The following is a 17,969-nucleotide window of genomic DNA, read 5'->3' on the forward strand; positions in this document are numbered from 1 at the left end:
ATCATGTTTTTGTTTTTGTTTTTTCTTAATTGTGATAGGAACACTTAACATGAGAGTTACACTCTTACCAAAATTTTATGTGTCTGACACAGTGTTGTTAACTAGTGATGATAAGAGAGTTCTAGAACTTACTCATCTTGTGTAAGCAAAAGTTTATACCTGATGAAGTGACCCCTTCCTTTCCCCTCCCCTCTCTGCTTCTATTGATTCTCTTAGATACTTCATGTAAGCGGAATCTTGCAGGGTTTGTCCTTCTGTGACTGGTTGTTTCACTTAGAAGAATGTCCTCCAGTTTCATCCGTGTCGTTCCTTCATCTTTAAGGCTGGGTAATATTCCACCAAAGGTGTCTATTAACACCCCATTACTCTTATCATGGAACCCTGTGTGAGCTCTGCCCATTATCACTCTGATCACCATCACCTGCCACTGATGTTTTAATTGTCTCCATTAATGGTCTCTAATGTTAACTGGGCGCTAATGATCTAAGAGCCCTATAGCTGAGGGCATTTCCTGCGTGACCCGATTTTCCTCAGCCCTGTGGAGTAGGTAGTATTATTACCCCTTTCAAAGGGACTTGAGCCCATCGGGGTGAAGGCTAGAGCTGAGAACATTCCTACTTCATCAGCCCAAATTTTAACTTTTTGACTGTATTGGATCAACGGGCAGCCGTGGCTTCATGCTGCCTGCTGAGACTGGGCTAAGAAAGTCAGTGGGACTTTTCTCTCCGAGACATGCGTGTGTGTGTGTGTGCACGTGTGTGTGTGTATGGTCAACCAAAGGTTGCAAGGACCTTGTCAGCTTACAATCTTTTATTTTTTATTTTTCACGTCTACAGCACCTGGTCTTCCTAGGTGGTCTCCCATCCAAGTACTAACCAGGCCCGACCCTGCTTAGCTTCCGAGATCAGACAGGATCAGGTTTGTTTAGGGTAGCATGGACATAGACCCGAGATCCTGATTTTTGGTTAAACCAGAACTCTCTACTGAAATTCTGACCTGACGTCCTCACGCTGCCTTCCTAACCTATCCTTAGCTGGGCCATAGTCACGCGTTAGAGAAAAGTGTCTTGGTTTCCTTTTTTGTGGTCACCTGGTTGCAGATCCAGAATCCAGCATAGAAGGTTAAAGGTGATGTAATGTACCAGATTCTCTGTCGTTTAATATCAAAAATCCAGGCTAGGTCATGATGTCCTTAGACATCAAAAGACATCAGTGATTACTATACTAAGCAGACCTGATATGGGGATAAGTCTGGACCTCTGGAGGGTGTTTCAGAAAATAGGATAGAGGCAGAAAGCCTGCATCAGACAGGTCAAGACCGCCACCTGAGGTGGGGTCAGCTGTGAGCAGACAGCATGAGGGTGCCACCTGGCGGTCAACTGCGAGCTGACCCAAATCAAGTTTTATTACCTCATTTATCAAATGTCAGAAGTGTATGTAGCTGTCACTCACAAAGCAAATCTTATCCAAGCTTTTGATATTTGGGCAATAAAGGCCAAATAAGTAGGAAAATATTTTTAAAAACCAAACCTCAAATTTCATGTGTATAAATTCTCAGCATGATTTTCTGAATCTGTGTGATACGCCCACATCTCATCTTCTTGGGGTCATCAGAAGTGCCACATCCAACCAAGGTCACATCCATTGTGGAGGGAAAGGAAGTAATTCACAAATGGACAGACGACGTGGCCCAAACAGTCCTTTTTCGTTTTAGCTGGTTTATTACTGCTCATTCCTCAGCCGAAAAAACTCTCCCACATAATTCTTTCCTGAACTCCCCAACTAGGACCAAATTAATGACCCATGTTAACAGATCCTGCCTCACGATAGTTGGTTAATTAGTAAACATTTTTAAAAGACGGAAGAAAGCAATGTGAAATATGAGGCTGAATCATTTTTGAAATTTTGAACTTTGTTTTTTTCTTTCTGTACCACCCAATCGTACTTTCCCAAGTCAACCACTTGGCCACAAATTAGAATTATAAAAATTTTTTTTCTTCCCCACGAGTTTAAGAAAAAAGCCAAGATTATGTCAGGTATCACAAATTGGTAGTCACCAGATGGGAGGGGGATGGAGACTGGTGACAAAAGTGAGGGGATTGAGAAGCACAAATTGGTAGTTACAAAATAGTCATTGTAGTAACTATGGATAGTGCCAGGTGGATACTAAAGTAATCAGGGTGATCACTTCATAAATTATGTAGATGTCTAACCACTGTGCTATACATCTGAAACTAATATAGTGTTGTATGTTAACTATAAAAAAAGAAAATGCTTTCTGAGATATGCAAACCACAAAAAATGGAATTTCTGATAATGTGATTAATTCTTTACTTGATATCAAATTTTGTGTAAAAACATAACCCAATTTAAAATTCTTAGCTACAGAGTGAAATGGCTGCTGGAAGGATTGTAACTGAGAATCGATGATTTGAAGGTTTGAATTTCTTTATTATATGAACAGTATAAGGTGTTAAAGTTTTTTGTTAACTTTTTCAAATGAAGAGATAAAACTAAAAAAAAAGTAAATAAAAAATAAAATAAAGTTCTTATTTTTTAAATAACATTCTTAAAATTATATGTGTATAATAAAAGAGATTTAAAAGGCCTATTTGGAGCAACTGTTAGAACAAAGGAGATGTGAGCTTGGTGATTCTCAAGTGATGCTGCCATCAATATTCCAATGATTCGAAAAATTATTTAGGCAAATTAGTCACCAAAACTCAAAACAATCGGATTTCATTGAGAGATTTTTTTCATTGTTTTTGATATTTATTTCCCAAGGAAAGAACTGTGTCAGAGTGAAAGCAAGTCTAGCTTTTTTTCAGTTTTTCTCAGAGTTTCAGATGGCTAAGACCTTTCTCACGTAAACATTATGAGAATAAGATTTTATTTGAGGATAAGATATTATTCAAGAAAGACTAAGACATTATTTAAGAAGAGTCACATAAAACTATTGAAAACACATCATATATTTTTAAATTATGGAAAAACACACTTTCAGAAAAGCCATGGAGATGCTGTGTCCCAGACTCTGCAAGGAGCTGAATATGGAGGGTGATGTGATGTGACAGTCTGAACAGGGCCTGGGTGACAGCAGCTCAACTTCTTGAAGTCCTGGAAGCCAGGACACACCTGCAGGAATGGGAGGTGGAGAATTCATCCTCACCAAGTGGGATATTGAAAGGCAAGGCCTTTCTCACACATAGGAGACTCAAGGCACTGGACTGCCTATGACAGTGTGTAAGAAAAGTGTACCAGCCACTGTCTCCAGGGGCAGGCAGACAGACCTTCTCTGTCCAAATTTCCAGTTGGAAAAAAATACTATAGGTCACCAATAGCCTCTCCAGGAGACAAGGAAACCTACTTTTCTCTTTTCTTCTCCTTAATGCAAGAATTCCTAAGCCAAAATGTAACAAAAATGCCATTCCAGGATGAAGGATATTTGGGGAAAATCAAACCAGTGCAGAGGTCACCTGGTATTCCCAAAGGGTTTGAGCTCTGCCTCATGATCTGCTCAAAATAAATAAGCAGAAAACTCAGTACGAAATAATCCCCCACAAGCAAGAGTCAAAGGAACCACAGGCATGAGAATGACTACTCCCAGAAGTATGGCAACGCTGTAGGAGCTGTGAAATAAATTAAATTCAGCTTGTGAAAATAATAAGAGAAACGAAAATGTCAATAAAATATCGAATGTCAACTCTAATTGAAAAATAAAAATTTTTTAAATGTCATACAAATATGTGAGTGTGTTTCAATTTGCCCTAAGGAGACACAATGACTTCAAGGGCTGGAGTGAGCCTCTCCTTGCATGTGAAATGTGATAAGAAGTCCAGAAATCAGCAGCAAATTATCCCTGTGGAAATGATTGAGTGACAGCCTTCTTGACCAAACACCTAAATCTAACCTGACTCCACCCCGTACACCGGACTCATCCATGAGTCATTGAACACCAGGAGAAACCCTTTTTTGAACATGTTTTAAAAGAAATTTACCTCATTCTGTATATGTTGTGATGTAAGGGAAGTAGTAATACTATAAAAAATATATTTTATCTTTGATTCTATAACTAACAAAAGCCTGGATCTTCCCTGGCTGGCCAGTGTCACAGAGGTTTGAGGTTTCTTTACCAAACTTCTAACCAAAGATCTTAACGTTTATGAAGAAAACACTCATTTGAAGAAGTGACTGAGGTCAACTGAGTATGATTTTAGGAAAGACTTCTGAGTAGGCTTAATTGAATTTTCTTGATCCAAATGTGAGATTTCACTTTCATAATCAAAAACCATTTGAAACAAGTCTTCCCCACTCCCCCAAAAATTTCCCCATTCATTTTAGAACAATTAATAATGATGGCCATTTTTAAATTTGAATCCTAATTTCAATTCATCGACAGGTATACAAGAGCTAATCTGGAATGATACTATGGCTCTCTTTTGTTTATATTAGTTGAAAAGTAACTTTCATGTATGACACCCTCCTTTGTTTGTGGTAACCTCTCATTAATGCCAGAATTCAATCAAACCCTGATTGGATCAAGCAGGATGGACAGGAAGTGAGTGAGGTGGGAGGATGGACCTAATAAAAGTCGCTTGTTGGTCAACCTCACTCTAGAACTGAACTGTCAATAGAGGCAGCTGGAGGCCAGAAGGGCGCCCAGTGCAGGGAAGGTGAGTCAATCTAAAGGGATTTTGTTTTTCAAATTTCCACAAAAGGTCTTGGGATTGGAGGAATGTATGAATCCAGCAAGTGCTGTCTGAGGCCAACTCAAGGCCAGGCACAGTATGTATACCTGGGGACACTGAGACCCTTGATGACAGCAGTAGGAAGAATCGAGTTTCAGTACCAGGTTGAGAAATAATATCGTGTCATTATCCTAAGTCAAGTCAGCTCAGCTAACTCTGTGAGGTGGCAAGTAGGTGTCAGCCATGGCTTTATTACAGCTCTCTAGTTCCATAAGGGTTTTACCACATCCAGATTGGGCAGCCGAGGGAGTTTCTGCGTCTAGGCCAGCTGGAACTATGAGGTGACCCACATATGTCATTGTAAATTCATTTTCTAGTAGCCACATCAATAAAGTAAAATCAAACCAATCTAATTTATTGTTACTGGCAGAAGGCTGTCATTTTAACATGCAATCAATTGTTGAAGGATGTCAAGGAGATCGTTACATTCTCTTTCTCATGGTATCTCCAAAACTAAGGGTATATCTTAAGCTCACAACACAGTTCAGAGTGGATAAGCCCCACCCCAGCTGCTCAATAGCCACACGGAGCTGGTGGCTGCCACGCTAGACAGCTCAGGTGTCGTAGAGAGATGCTCTCACCAGCTAACTAACTCACAGCCCACGGAGAAATCCCATCCTCCAATAGCAAACATCAGAAGTTCAGGGCCACGAGTCATTTGTATTTGTACTTGCACTGTATGTCATTGCCTAGGAGCAGTGACTGCAAATCACAACGTAGGAAAAGGGGGCGGTGTGCCAGGACCAATGCATCCAATTCACTCACAGAAATTCTAACAGCATGCGCAATTTTCCCCCACCCAGCAGCCATGGCTGGACACTTTAAAGGAGCGTGCAGATGTCCAGTCTGCCTGACTTACCTTGAAAACCCTGTGAACATGAAATGTGGATACATCTGCTGTCTCGAGGAAGGAGTCCGGTGGGGATGGGGTTTTGTGCCCCTCCTGCTCCGAGGTCTCTCAGAAGAAGGACATCAGGCCCAATAGCCAGCTTGGCAGGCTGTGTCAAAGGTCAAGGACTTGAAGCCCCAACTGAGAGCTATCCTGTAGATGAATCCAAAGATGCAGAAGTTCCAAGGTGAAACACTTATGGGACCTGTCGGTCCCATCAGTGCCCAGGAAGCAGAGACTTTCAAAGCTCCCCATTACACATGGGCATCAGCAGGGTTCTGGCACCTGAAATGTTTATTCTTGCCCAGGGACAGATGTCCTCACCTGTAAGCAGAGATTAGCACTGTCCATCGGTTTTTAAAGGACTATAGTATTTAGTCATGCCCCAGGCCTGTACTGTCCGAAGTCTACGATAGCCACAGGGAGCTACTGACCACTTGAAAACAGAGACTGACACCAGTAGAAGTTAGGTTTTGGATAGACTAGATAACATAAAATGTATTTCTAAAATCAATTCTACCTGATTCTTATCATTTTTTAAATACGTTTGTAAGAAAATTTTATTTTTGTTAACGTATCCTTTTAATATTTTTTTAAATTATAGTTGACATTCAATATCTTATTAGTTTAAGGTATATAGCACAGTGGTTAGACACTTATAGAATTTACAAATTCTAATTAGACTAATTAGACTAATACCTACCTGGCACCATACATTGTTACTACAATATTATCGACTATATTTTCTATGTTGTAATTACAGCCCCATGACTTTTGTAACTGTTGTGTCCATAATAACCAGACCCAACTTGAGTGCTCTTAACCAGGAGACAGTTTATTAGCCGGCGGCTGTCCTTGCAAAGGAGCAGCCACGAAATGCCAAGATACAAGGTTTTTAAGCCCCAAATCCCATTCCTCATTCTGTCTTAAACACAAAGGTCCATCTTTCTCCTATTCACTACCTGTCAACCCACTGGTCAGGTGTGCAAGCGGGAAGTACAGAAGCAGAAAGCTTGTGTTAGAATGTTATGTTCCTATGGGTGATTGCCTATGTTCCCATGGATAATAGCCGGTGTTCCCATGGGCGATGGCCAAATAGTAATTTTCAGCTTATATACAATTGATTATTTTTCATGCCACGCAAGCAAGCAGGGTTACACAGGCTAAAATTGGCAGTTAGCGTATGAGCTCATTGTTACAAGTTTCATGATTAACAGAGTGTGGTTAGGGGTTCCAGAAACTAGGCCTAAGTTATAGACTTCCTTTGTCCAGTTTCAGGTTTTAATTATTCTTTAACCCTTTCACATTTCAGCAGGCCATTACAGTAACTACCAATTTGTACTTCTTAATCTCTTCCCCTTTTTCACCCAGCCCCACAACTCACTTCCCATCTGGCAACCATTAGTGTGTTCTCTGAATCTATGAGTCTGTTATTTGTTCACTTGTTTTATTCTTTCGGTTCCACATATAAGTGAAATCATATGGTATTTGTCTTTGTCTGACTTATTTCACTTAACATAATACTCTCTAGGTCCATCCATGTTGTCACAATGGCAAGATTTCCTTCTTTTTTATGGCTAAGTAATATTCCATTGTATATGTATGCCACCTCTTTACCCAGTCGTCTATTGACACTTGGGTTGCTTCCATATCTTGGCTATTGTAAGTAGCGCTGCAGTGAACTAGGGATGCATATGTCTTTCAAATTAGTGTTTTGGATTTCTCAGATGAATACCCAGAAGTACAACTGCTGGGTCATATGGCAGTTCTTTTTTTTTTTTTTTTTTGGAGGAATGAGAAAATTTTAAATTGCACATGGGGCTCACATTGTTTCTTTGGGCAGCACTGGCCTGGAACAATGATTCTTAAAGTTGATCATATATGAGTTCCCTGAGGGTCTTGTTTAAATGCAGAATCTGGGTCCTGGCAGAGTTGGCCTGTGAGCCTGGATTTATGACAAGTGCTCTGGCCATGTGGATGCTGCTAGACAGGTCAGGACAAGCAGCTCTGTGCACCCATCCTCATAACTGGGGTCAGAGGGAGAAGTGGCCACCACACATGGTCATTCTGCCCCTCTGAGCAATGCCCCTAGGTCCAGGTTGAGCCCTAGGTCCAGGTTGTTGCCAATACATCCTCATCTTAGGACCCCTAGCATTTCTCTTTTCATTTTTTTAATTACAACTCTAAGAAAGAAAAGGCCTGGCATGTAATTGCCTATTTAACAACAGTAAGTAAGGTAATTGCAAAAAAAAAAAAGGAGAAAGAAAAAACTTTAATGTCAATGCTATTCTGCAATAAGCAAAATATTTTCCATCATTTGAAATATGCATTTGAGGTCTATATTTGACAGAATCTGTGCTAATTTGTGTAATAATTTTGAGAACAAACAACAGTCCTGGTCTCTTTTTTCACATGTATTCCAGACTAAGGAGAAGAAAACTCCTTCATCAAATAATCAAATAAGTTCATGAAAAGAGACTACTTATTATAAATAAGAAAGACTAGTTTCAATTATAATCTTTCATTCTCTACATAAAATTTGATCCAATCGGGGGCCAAGGAGTCTTCCCAGGAAACTTGATTAAGAAAGATGTGTAGAGCCAGAGACGTGAAAGTGAGTGAGAACATCTGGGCCTGGAGGTGGATGTGCAGGTGGCATAAGGTGTGTGTGTGTGTGTGTGTGTGTGTGTGGTAGGGTGTGTGTGTGTGTGTGTGTGTGTGTGTGTGTGTGTGTGTGTGTGTGTGTGTGTTTGTGTGTGTGTGTGTGTGTGTGTGTGTGTGTGTGTTTGCTGACTTGATTGCTTCTCTGTCCACAGTGGACATGACCTTGGATGTTGACACCGCCAACAATTACCTCGTTATTTCTGAGGACCTGAGACACGTCCGCTGTGGGCTTTTCTACCGATTTTCAAGCGATTCAACTATGCCATCTGTGTCTCTGTGTCCTAGGAACCCTTCGGTTCACCTCTGGTCGCCATTACTGGGAGGTGGATGTGGGGATGAGCAAAGAATGGAATGTGGGCGTTTGCAAGGAATCTGTCCCTCAGCAGGATGAAGTTGTGCTATCTTCAGAACTTGGCTTCTGGATTGTCAGTTCAATGAGCAAAGACGTCTTCTCCGCCAACACTGTGCCTTTGACAGTGCTCCCTGGGTGCGGATACGGGGACCATTTCCTTTTATCACATTGGTGATAGGTCCCATATTTTTACTTTCCCCAAAATCTCTGCTGCAGAGCCACTGTGTCCATTTTTTTGCTCCTGCAAATCTAGTCATGGATGATGAAAGCTTCTTGACAATGTGTCCTGTGATGGACCCAGGCATTGCCTGTCCTCCAGTGACTCCTGGGCAAGGCCAGTGACCTTCCAAGCACAGACATTTACAGAAACTTCTGACATGCTCAGAGCCAGAGCTGGGCACTTTTCTGCTGGTTAAGTATGGTACCAAAATATAGCAGAAAAATATGGACCAGTGTGATTCCCAAACACAAATTAATTACATTTGGGAAAATTACACTTCCAATATTCAGAGTTGTTGCAGTCAGTTCCTTTGGGGCTTTGTTTATATTTCTGTCCAATTAATATGTTCTGAACTTTCAGATCAATTGCCAAAGGTTTTCCTTTTCATCATCTGAACGGTTCGGGTAGTTGTAATGGAGATTAAAAATGAAATTAAAATTTGAGTGTGACCCAGCAGACTAGTTACCTTTTATATGATGTGGAAACCAGATCTATCTAAATAGTTAAAATAGGGATGTGTATGTATTCAGTTTCAGCAACGGAAAAATGCACATTGTTTCAAGTACCCATTGAACATTCAGGGAACACTTGAGGGAGGCAGGAGGGCTGCAGGAGCAGCTTAATCAAGGAGCTGGTTTCAGCTGATGCTGAATCTCAGCCTGATCCCATTGGGCCTCTGAATGGCACTACAGGTGTCCTGCCTTGAAGCAAGAGGAATGGACTTTGGCTACGTCTACTATTAGCTCCCCCCGCATTTCATCCAGTGTAGGATGGAGAGGACCCCCTGCCAGCCTTTCCACAGGAGCCCACTGCAGGGACCCAGGGCAGCTCTCCAGAGATGGCTAAGTCTGTCCCTGCACATGGGACCCTCCAGGTCGAGGAAAACTGAATGGAGATCTACCCCTTTCCAACACAGTACCATTTTTAACATTTCTGTTTTGTTCATGCACACTAATAATCATTATTCTTTTGCTTATAATGTTCAGAGTCAGTGATGTTGAATTAGATTTAGGTTCGGAGTGATGAGAATTAAAATGGTTTTAAAGAATTCTGACACTGTCTCTCTACTTCATAATCTGATCTGTATAACCAGGAAATCCCCTTTCCAGCGCTACCGCCAGAATATGGGACAGGCTGGTGGTCCAAGAGCCTCGAGACTGGGGCACCCTGGGTGACAGGGAGCAGCTGACAGTCTCCTTGTTGAGTCATAGGGACAGAGAGACAACAGGGTCTGAGCAGGAAACACTGGTTTCACAAGGGTTGTTTTCCAGTTTGAACAGACCTGAGGCCATGAATAGCAAGAGCCGTGGGGAACTACAGCTCACAGGGAAAGCCAGCCCCTAGATCACATGTGACCAGTGTAAAGGGACTTGGGGACAGAGTTTGGCAGAGAGTGAGAGCATAAGGGGAAGAGCCTGGTGGAAACCCAGTGCACAGAGCCCCTGTGGCACTGAGGGCCCCTGCGCCCCAATGACAATGTTGATTCTAGATTTAGATTCTCCACAGGGAACATGGGGACTTTCTCTGCCTTCTGTCCCACTATGCACATAGATCTTCTCAACAACTGTCATACTGTCCTTAACCACCAGAAGTGGCTGAGGGTGACTGCACAGGGTTAGTTTGCACTACACTAGAGATGCCCCATGCAGACAGTGTCACCCATCCTGGAGATGACACAATAATGGTACCTCTGTTGGGAGATCAGGCCCATGTGCTCTCTGTAGCTGGTCAGGTGCCACACTGAGTCACACTCCCCTGCACGAGCTCTGGAGCAGAGACCAGCTAGGTGAGGTCATCGTCATGTTCAGTCTCAGGGCAGATGTCAGGAGTGGAGACTCTGCACAAGAAGGGCCTCAGAGCTGTGGCAGGCAGTCCCATTGGGCAGGACAGTGCCAACTCCGCCCTGTCCTGAGCTGCCCCATTCAGGCCCCAGCTGGGTAGATAGAAGATGGGGATGTGCTGGTGCTGTTTCGGGTGGGACCAGAATCCTGAGATCACAGAATCCTGAGGTCACTAAAGTCCCTGTGTCCTGGGGTCCCTGACAACAGAGAAAGAGGGAGGGGGTCCTTGGCACCTGGGACAAACCTTGAGGGGCCAAGGCGAGCCACTGAGCTCCTTGACCCCTCACAGAAGTCTACTGATTTTCTCAGACCTCAAAGAGGAGGGTTGAGCATGAATACAGGAGGACAAATAGATGTGCAGAGTTTGGGTTGTGCCCTAAAAATTCTGACACATGAAATAAGATCCAGTGACAGACACACACGCCCAAACAGATACCCAGAGAAGTGGCCTGCCCCAGGTGACATGCACACTCCTTCCATCTCCAATCCCACTCAGGATGATGCAGCCTTCTCAGCAATTTCTGCTGAGGTCACGTGTCACCCTTCTGTATGTTTGTTGTGTGTGTGTTGCTCCCATTTTTCTCTCTCACTAAATAGGGAGGCCCGTCTGTCCTCTCTTAACCTGAGGCAGCAGGGGAAGAAAAAGGAATTTGCAGCAAGACGACGTCTGGTTAATTTTCGGAATGATGAGAGTTGGAGACTAAGCAATAGATGCTTTTTTACACAAGTGGAATCAGGGATTCGAACGAGACCCTCTACAGTAATGCAACGGTGTGTTTTATATTCAGAAATACAGTGGATGTACATTGGGCCCTGCCATGGTCCAATTGTCTGTGTCCCCCTAAATTCATAGTAGACTCTAACCCCCAAAGATGACAGTGTTAAGAGGTGGGGTGCTCAGGCCACGAGGGGGGCCAATGGATGGGATTAGCAGATACCCTCACCCTTCCTCTGTGTGGACACAGCAGGAAGGTGACCATGAACCAGGAAGGACCCCACCCGAAGGTGACCATGCTGGCAGAGGAAGGCCAACACTGAAAGGCACCTGATGGCCAAGACCAGGGTGCCATCAGAGGCCATTCCTAAGAGGGTTTGGCAAGTCCACACCAGAAGCAAAGCCCTCCCTCCCTCCACCGGCTCTGATGGTCCCTCTGTATGGGGCCTATGCCCAACTCCTGTGTCCCTTGCCCTCGGCACAGGACACACTGTTAGCCGGAATTTCTCATTCTCCTGGGAGGTATGGACCAGCCAAGTCTGTGCTCACCTGAGTTACATAAGCCCGTGCCATCAGCCTGCATTCATTCTTGCTGCTTCCATGTGTGCATAATGTCACAGAACTTACAAGACCCCAGGAGGAACGTGGAAGTGAATAGAGCAGAAGGGCTCAGGTGCAAGAGGGACACAAGCACCTCCAAGTTGTTTTAGTGAAACCAGAGCTGTGTCATCAGGAAAGCTTTGGAAACTAGGTCTTCAGGGTTCTCTTTTTTCCAAGAATGCCTTGTCTGAAACACAGCAAGTGACCTACCCATGCTGGTCCCTCTACATTGAGGGGAAAGCAGGCTACAGGTCTAAGAGGTGCACTCTGTGACAGCACAGGGCACCTTCTGTCGTTTGTTCCTGACTCTGCTGTGGAGTCCCCATGTATGACTGCATGGGGCTGGTGGGTGTTGCCTGTGCAGGGACAGGTGTGTCCCCTGCAACTCTGACTCTTGGCTGTTGGGTTGGCACAGCACCTCACCAGTGAGGTTGACCTCTGTGCCCCACAGAATGACAACCACTGGTTTGGTTGCGTCACCCAGGTCAGTAGGCTGTCAGCCCCCCAGGAAGGAGCTCTGGGCTGTCTGCAGCAGGAGCGGTGCAAAGGGACGAGGGGTATCTCCATGCACAAGGAGTCATTGGAGATGTGATGTAGGGCCTGCTTGGGGTTGTGATAGGGGCTGTGAGGGTCCAAGTGGCAATATGGTTCTGTGGGTTCATTGTGGCCAGAGAAAAATGACACACAGGGAACCCTGGAGCTATCCAGGTGAGTTATGCAAAGGAGATTCTTGTAACTGCAGTTTCTGATGAAACTGTGTGGGGTCGGGGTACTGCTGTTTGGATCGATCACGGATGGGGGAATGCATATAGATATCATTTTTAATATACTTATCTCTAAGATTGAGAATTAGAAAAATGAAAGTTATTACTTTACCTTTCTTTACTTATTCCTTCTCCAACACTCTCTTTCTCTACGTGGACCCATGTTTCTGATATGTCATTTTCTGTCTTTCTAAGGCAGCGATCCCCAACCTTTCTGGCACCAGGGACCAGTGCTCCTTTGAGGAACTAATGCTTGATGATGAGAAGCTGAGGCTGTGATGCTAGCGCTGGGGAGTAGCTGCAAATACAGATAAAGCTTCGCTTTCCTACTGCTCACCTCCTGCTGTGTGGCCTGGTTCCTAACAGGACATGGACCAATACTGGTCCACAGCCCGGAGTTTGGGGACCCCTGCTTTAAGGAACTTATTTGGTCATTTCTTTCAGGGCAGGATGATTGGCAGCAGCTCCCTTTCGTTTCGCTTTGTTAGAGAAAGTCTATTTCTCCTGCACTTTTAAGGGAGAATCTCACAGGAAACAGAATTCTAAGTTGGTGGGATTTTTCTCACTACGCTTTCAATATTTCACTCACCTCTCCTCTTGTTTGCGTGGTCTCAGGAAAGGCGGACATCATTCTCACCTTTGCTCCTCTGTAGATAAAGGTGGGTTTTTTCCAGAATTTTTTCTTCATGTTTGATGACCTGTAGTTTAGAAATGACGTGCCTGGGTGATGGTGGTGTTTGGCACTCATCCCGCCTGGTGTGCTCTGGGCTTCCTGCTTATGTGGTTTGGTGTGGACACTCACCTGGGGGATTATTCCAAATATCCCTGCTACTCCTCATCTCTCTCCTCTCTCGGTCATCCCATGGTACGTAAGTTATGCCTGTGGTAGTGGGTACCGTAGTTCTTGGAGATTGTTATCTTTGTTTTTTTTTCCCTTCAGTTTGGGTGGTTTCTATCCACGCAGCCTCAAGCTCGGCTCTCTTTCCTGTGTCCAATCTAACAAAGCTGTCAGAGGAGGCCCCCATTTCTGTGATAATTGTTGGTCCCTAGCACCTTTGGTCTTTCTTCAGAGTTCCCCGTCTCTGATGTCACTGCTCGTCCTTGCACAGTCTGCTTCATCGATCACGGCCCGCAGCATCTTCACCACAGTTGGTTTACATTCTTGGTCTGATCACTCCAGCACCCCAGCCGTATCCGCTTCTGAAGCTGCACTGTCTCTTCCAACTGTGTTTCTTGCCATTCGGTATGGCTGCATTTTTTTCTTGATAGCCAAACACAATGGTCCATGTACACAGAGCTGCTGTGCACAGGCCTTTGTTGACGTGGCAGCGAGCTGTGTGGAGAAGCCATCCATCTAGACCAGGGGTCCCCAACCCCAGGCCGTGGATTAGTACTGGTCCATGGCCTGTGAGGAACTGGGCTGCACAGCAAGAATTGAGCGGCGGGCAAGCAAATGAAGCTTGCCCGCCGCTCCCTAGCACCGCCTTAGTTCAACTTCAGATCATCAGGTGTTAGATCCTCATAGAAGCACCAGTCCCTGGTGCTGAAAAGGTTGGGGACCATTGCTCTAGACCCTGTGAGTAGGCCTCAGTCTTTACTGAGCCCCGACCTCCAGTCTGTGACGTTTGCATTGCGAGTGTTTCTCAGTTCTCCCTACTACCACTGGGTGGGACAAGACAGCTAGAGTGGGCAGGACTTGGGAGTCCCCTTCCCAGGTCACTTAGGTCCTGATGACATCCCAGCAGGTTAGGCTTGGTAATAAGTTTGGGTGCAGGCCTCACTAATAAGGCAGAGCTCTAGTGCATTTCATGATTTTTGTTCATTTGTTTGCCCTTTCCCTGCTGGGAACACAAGAGGATCTATCTCTGGTTTTTACTGGGAGAAACTGGTTGAGCTCCTGAAGGGAGAACACACAAAACTGGGCAGTTTCTAACTCAGACTCGATCTACACACTGAGCCTCCAGCAATTCCTCGATCCCCCTGCAGGATCGCCCAACTGGCCTTGTCCCCGCAGTGGTCTCTGTGCACCTGTCCATCCCTCAGGCCTCCAAGGTGTCCCCGTGTCCTCACCTCTCTGATAGGTGCAAGAATTTTCAATCTGATCAGTCATACTTGTGAGGACAGAGTGGTGACTTTCAAGCTCCTTACCCCAAACCGAAAGGCCACGACTTTTTTTTAAGTTTATTTTGTATCCAGTAACTGATGAGTTAAGAGTCCTCAGAGGTGGACAGCTGATTCTCAGAACAGCATTAAAATTAGAAAATTTTATAAGCTCAACAGTTATATTTGTATTTTCCATTTCATTTTCTTAACACAGTCTCATAACAGGCAGGGTGACCATGAATTCTAAGGGGTGTGGAGTATATCCTTGTCTTTGTCTCCTGTCACACCTTCTCAGACTGTGGGTCAACTATTTTGTTGACCAGGATGTGGTCCTAAGTTCTTGGACATTACATTCTAGTGGAGAATCAGGACATAAATTAGAAAGAGATACAAAATAATTATGGGGAAAGGTATAGTGGGTGCCAGCTGTATGTTTTGCAGGCAAAGCCATTTCTGTGGAGTATGACAGTGTCTCTCTGCTCGGGAGAAAAGAGAACCCTTTACCGTGTTAGTCGTTTACAAAGACTGCTGATGTTCTCACAGGCAGAACCTCCTTCTTGCTCCAGGCTACTCCAAAGCCCTCATCATGTCTTCTCAGAAGAGTGCTCTAAGGGCCACAGGGGAGGTGGCTCTGAAAACCATCTTACTTCTGCAAGTGGGAGTTGGGGGTCTGGCCAATGTCATTCTCTTCTGCTATAACGTGTCTCCACTCTTGCTTGGCCACAGGCAGAGGCCGACACACGATTCACACCCACATGGCGCTGGTCAATCTCTTGGTGCTTCTGTCCACTGTGATTCCCCACGTGATGGCAGCTTTTGTGGTGAGGACCACGCTCCACCCCACCCCTAGTCCAGTCTTGGGTGTAAGCTTGTCTGTTACAATCACTGGGTGGCTCACAGCACCACCCTGTGCTCCACCTGTGTCCTGAGTACCTACCAGTTCTTCACACTCATTCTCATGAGAGTAGACTGGATGAAGCTCCGAGGAGCCGCCCCGGATTATTGGTCCTTCCTGCTGCATCTGCTAGGTGTTCGGGGTCTTAATGAAGGTCTGCATTCCCGTGACAGTCAGTGGTCCACAGGACATGGGAAATAATACTGATGCCTCTTTCTGCTGGTCCTTAGGGATCCTAGAGCCCCCGGGTCTGCTCTTGCATTGTTGACCTCACGGTTGAACTGGTAAATACATAGAAGTCAGCCTCTATACCACCCATGAATACTAATATCTAGTAATTGTTTACCAGTTATCCATTTTTATATTTTGTTATAAAAAATATACATAACATTTGATTTTGACCACATGTAAGTGTACAACTCAGTGGCATTAAACACACTCAGTGGCATAATCATCACTACTATCTATACCCAAGACTTCATCATTCCCAACAAAAAGTCGGTACCCATGAAGAGTTGACTCACCGGTCCTCTCTCCTCCCAGCCCCCGACATCCTCAATTCTACTTTCTTGTCTCTATGAATTTCCCTGCTCTAGGTACTTCATTTAAATGGGCTCATATAGTATTTTTCTGTGTCTGCCTTATCTAAGCATCATGTTTTCAAGGTTGTTCCACACTAGCATGTATCAAAATTTCATTTATTTTTATAGCTGAATATTCTTCCAGTCTATGTACGTACAACATTTTGTTTACTCATTTGTCTTTATTTAATCGTTTATTAACTGATGAACATGGGTTGTTTCCACCTTTTGACTACCGTCAATAACACGGCTGTGAATATGGATATACAAATATCTGTTGAGTCCCTGCTTTCAGTTTTTGAATACGTATCCAGGAGTGAAATTACTGTCACATCATAGTTGTATATTTAACATGTTGAGAAATCACGTTTCCCACAGCTGCTGAATCATTTTACATTGCCACCAGCCATGCACACGAGTTCCAGTTTGTCCCCATCTTCCAACCTGGTTATTTTCCTTTCTCCAACATCCATCTAGCAGGTGTGAAGTAGTGTCTCGTTGTGGTCTTGATCTGCATTTCTCCAATGACTAATGATGTTGAACATCTTCTCACACGCTAACTGGCAGTTTGTATATCTTTGGAAAAATGCCTATTCCTTTCGTTTCTGTATTGGCTCATTTTTGTTGGTTTGAGGAGTACTTTATATATTCTGAATACTGAATCCTTATAAGATCCTCAAACATGTTCTCCTTTCTATAGTTTGGTAGAATGCTGCAGTCAGCAGAGGCTGGCCCTTAGAGGACTGATGACCTGTCCCTGCAGGTGGGGCTGAGCATGCCAGCCAGGTAGAGGGGACCTCAGTGCCACCACGGTGCCATTTTTAACTTTCCTGTTTTATTCACATGCTCAAATCATCATGATTTTCTTCATGCTTCCCAGCCAGGAATCACATAATTATCATTCTCCAGGGGAAGGACTGTTAGGGGATACAGATGAAACCAGACCTGCTCAAGGATAATGACAGCTGTAGCAAACAAGGCTGTTTCCGAGGTGTGAGTGGGGTGATACTATTGTCTCTAATGTTCTGTGGTTGAAATTTAAAATGCATTAAAATTTGTATTTTAAAATGCCAGTGTTGTTTAGTGCTCTTTGAAATATTCTAACAGATATAAAATGAAGTGGATGAAATATAAAACTAAAGAATTAGCCCTAAAACTAGAACAAAAACATGAAGACATAATAAGAAACAAAAGACAGCAAAAGTACAATTTCTGCATGGAGAGCCTGTTGGAAACCCACAGGGAGTGTGTGGTTGTAGCAGGGTTGGGGATGGGTGGCAGGCACAAGTCCCACAAAGTACAAGGAGTTGCAGGAGCAACTTTTTTTAAAGAGCCAGATGGTCAATATATCAAGCTCATGGGCCACACGATTTCTGTGACACCTACTTAATGCTGCTTTTGCAGGTGGAAGGTTCCACAGGCAATATGAAAATGGGTGTGACTACGTTCCATTACTTCATTTACAAAAACAGGCGGCCAGCCCACAGGCCAGTCTGCTGACTGTGGTAGGACATTATGTGGTGGGCAGTGGTGGTTCCCCACCCCCCGGAACCATGAAAGGTGTGTCACACATATCAAAAGCATGAAAGGGGTGCTGA

At 44.2% G+C, this 17,969-nt stretch overlaps 3 pseudogenes; 2 read left to right on the forward strand and 1 right to left on the reverse strand.

The window, feature by feature from the left end:
- Window positions 1-827: 827 nt before the first annotated feature.
- Window positions 828-946, reverse strand: LOC112483090 (annotated as a pseudogene).
- Window positions 947-5,363: 4,417 nt separating this feature from the next.
- On the forward strand, window positions 5,364-9,328 carry LOC102896709 (annotated as a pseudogene).
- Window positions 9,329-14,308: 4,980 nt separating this feature from the next.
- Window positions 14,309-16,409, forward strand: LOC102896961 (annotated as a pseudogene).
- Window positions 16,410-17,969: the final 1,560 nt, after the last annotated feature.

Source organism: Pteropus alecto, unplaced genomic scaffold (genome assembly GCF_000325575.1).
Source record: "Pteropus alecto unplaced genomic scaffold, ASM32557v1 scaffold326, whole genome shotgun sequence".
Lineage (NCBI taxonomy): Eukaryota > Metazoa > Chordata > Mammalia > Chiroptera > Pteropodidae > Pteropus > Pteropus alecto.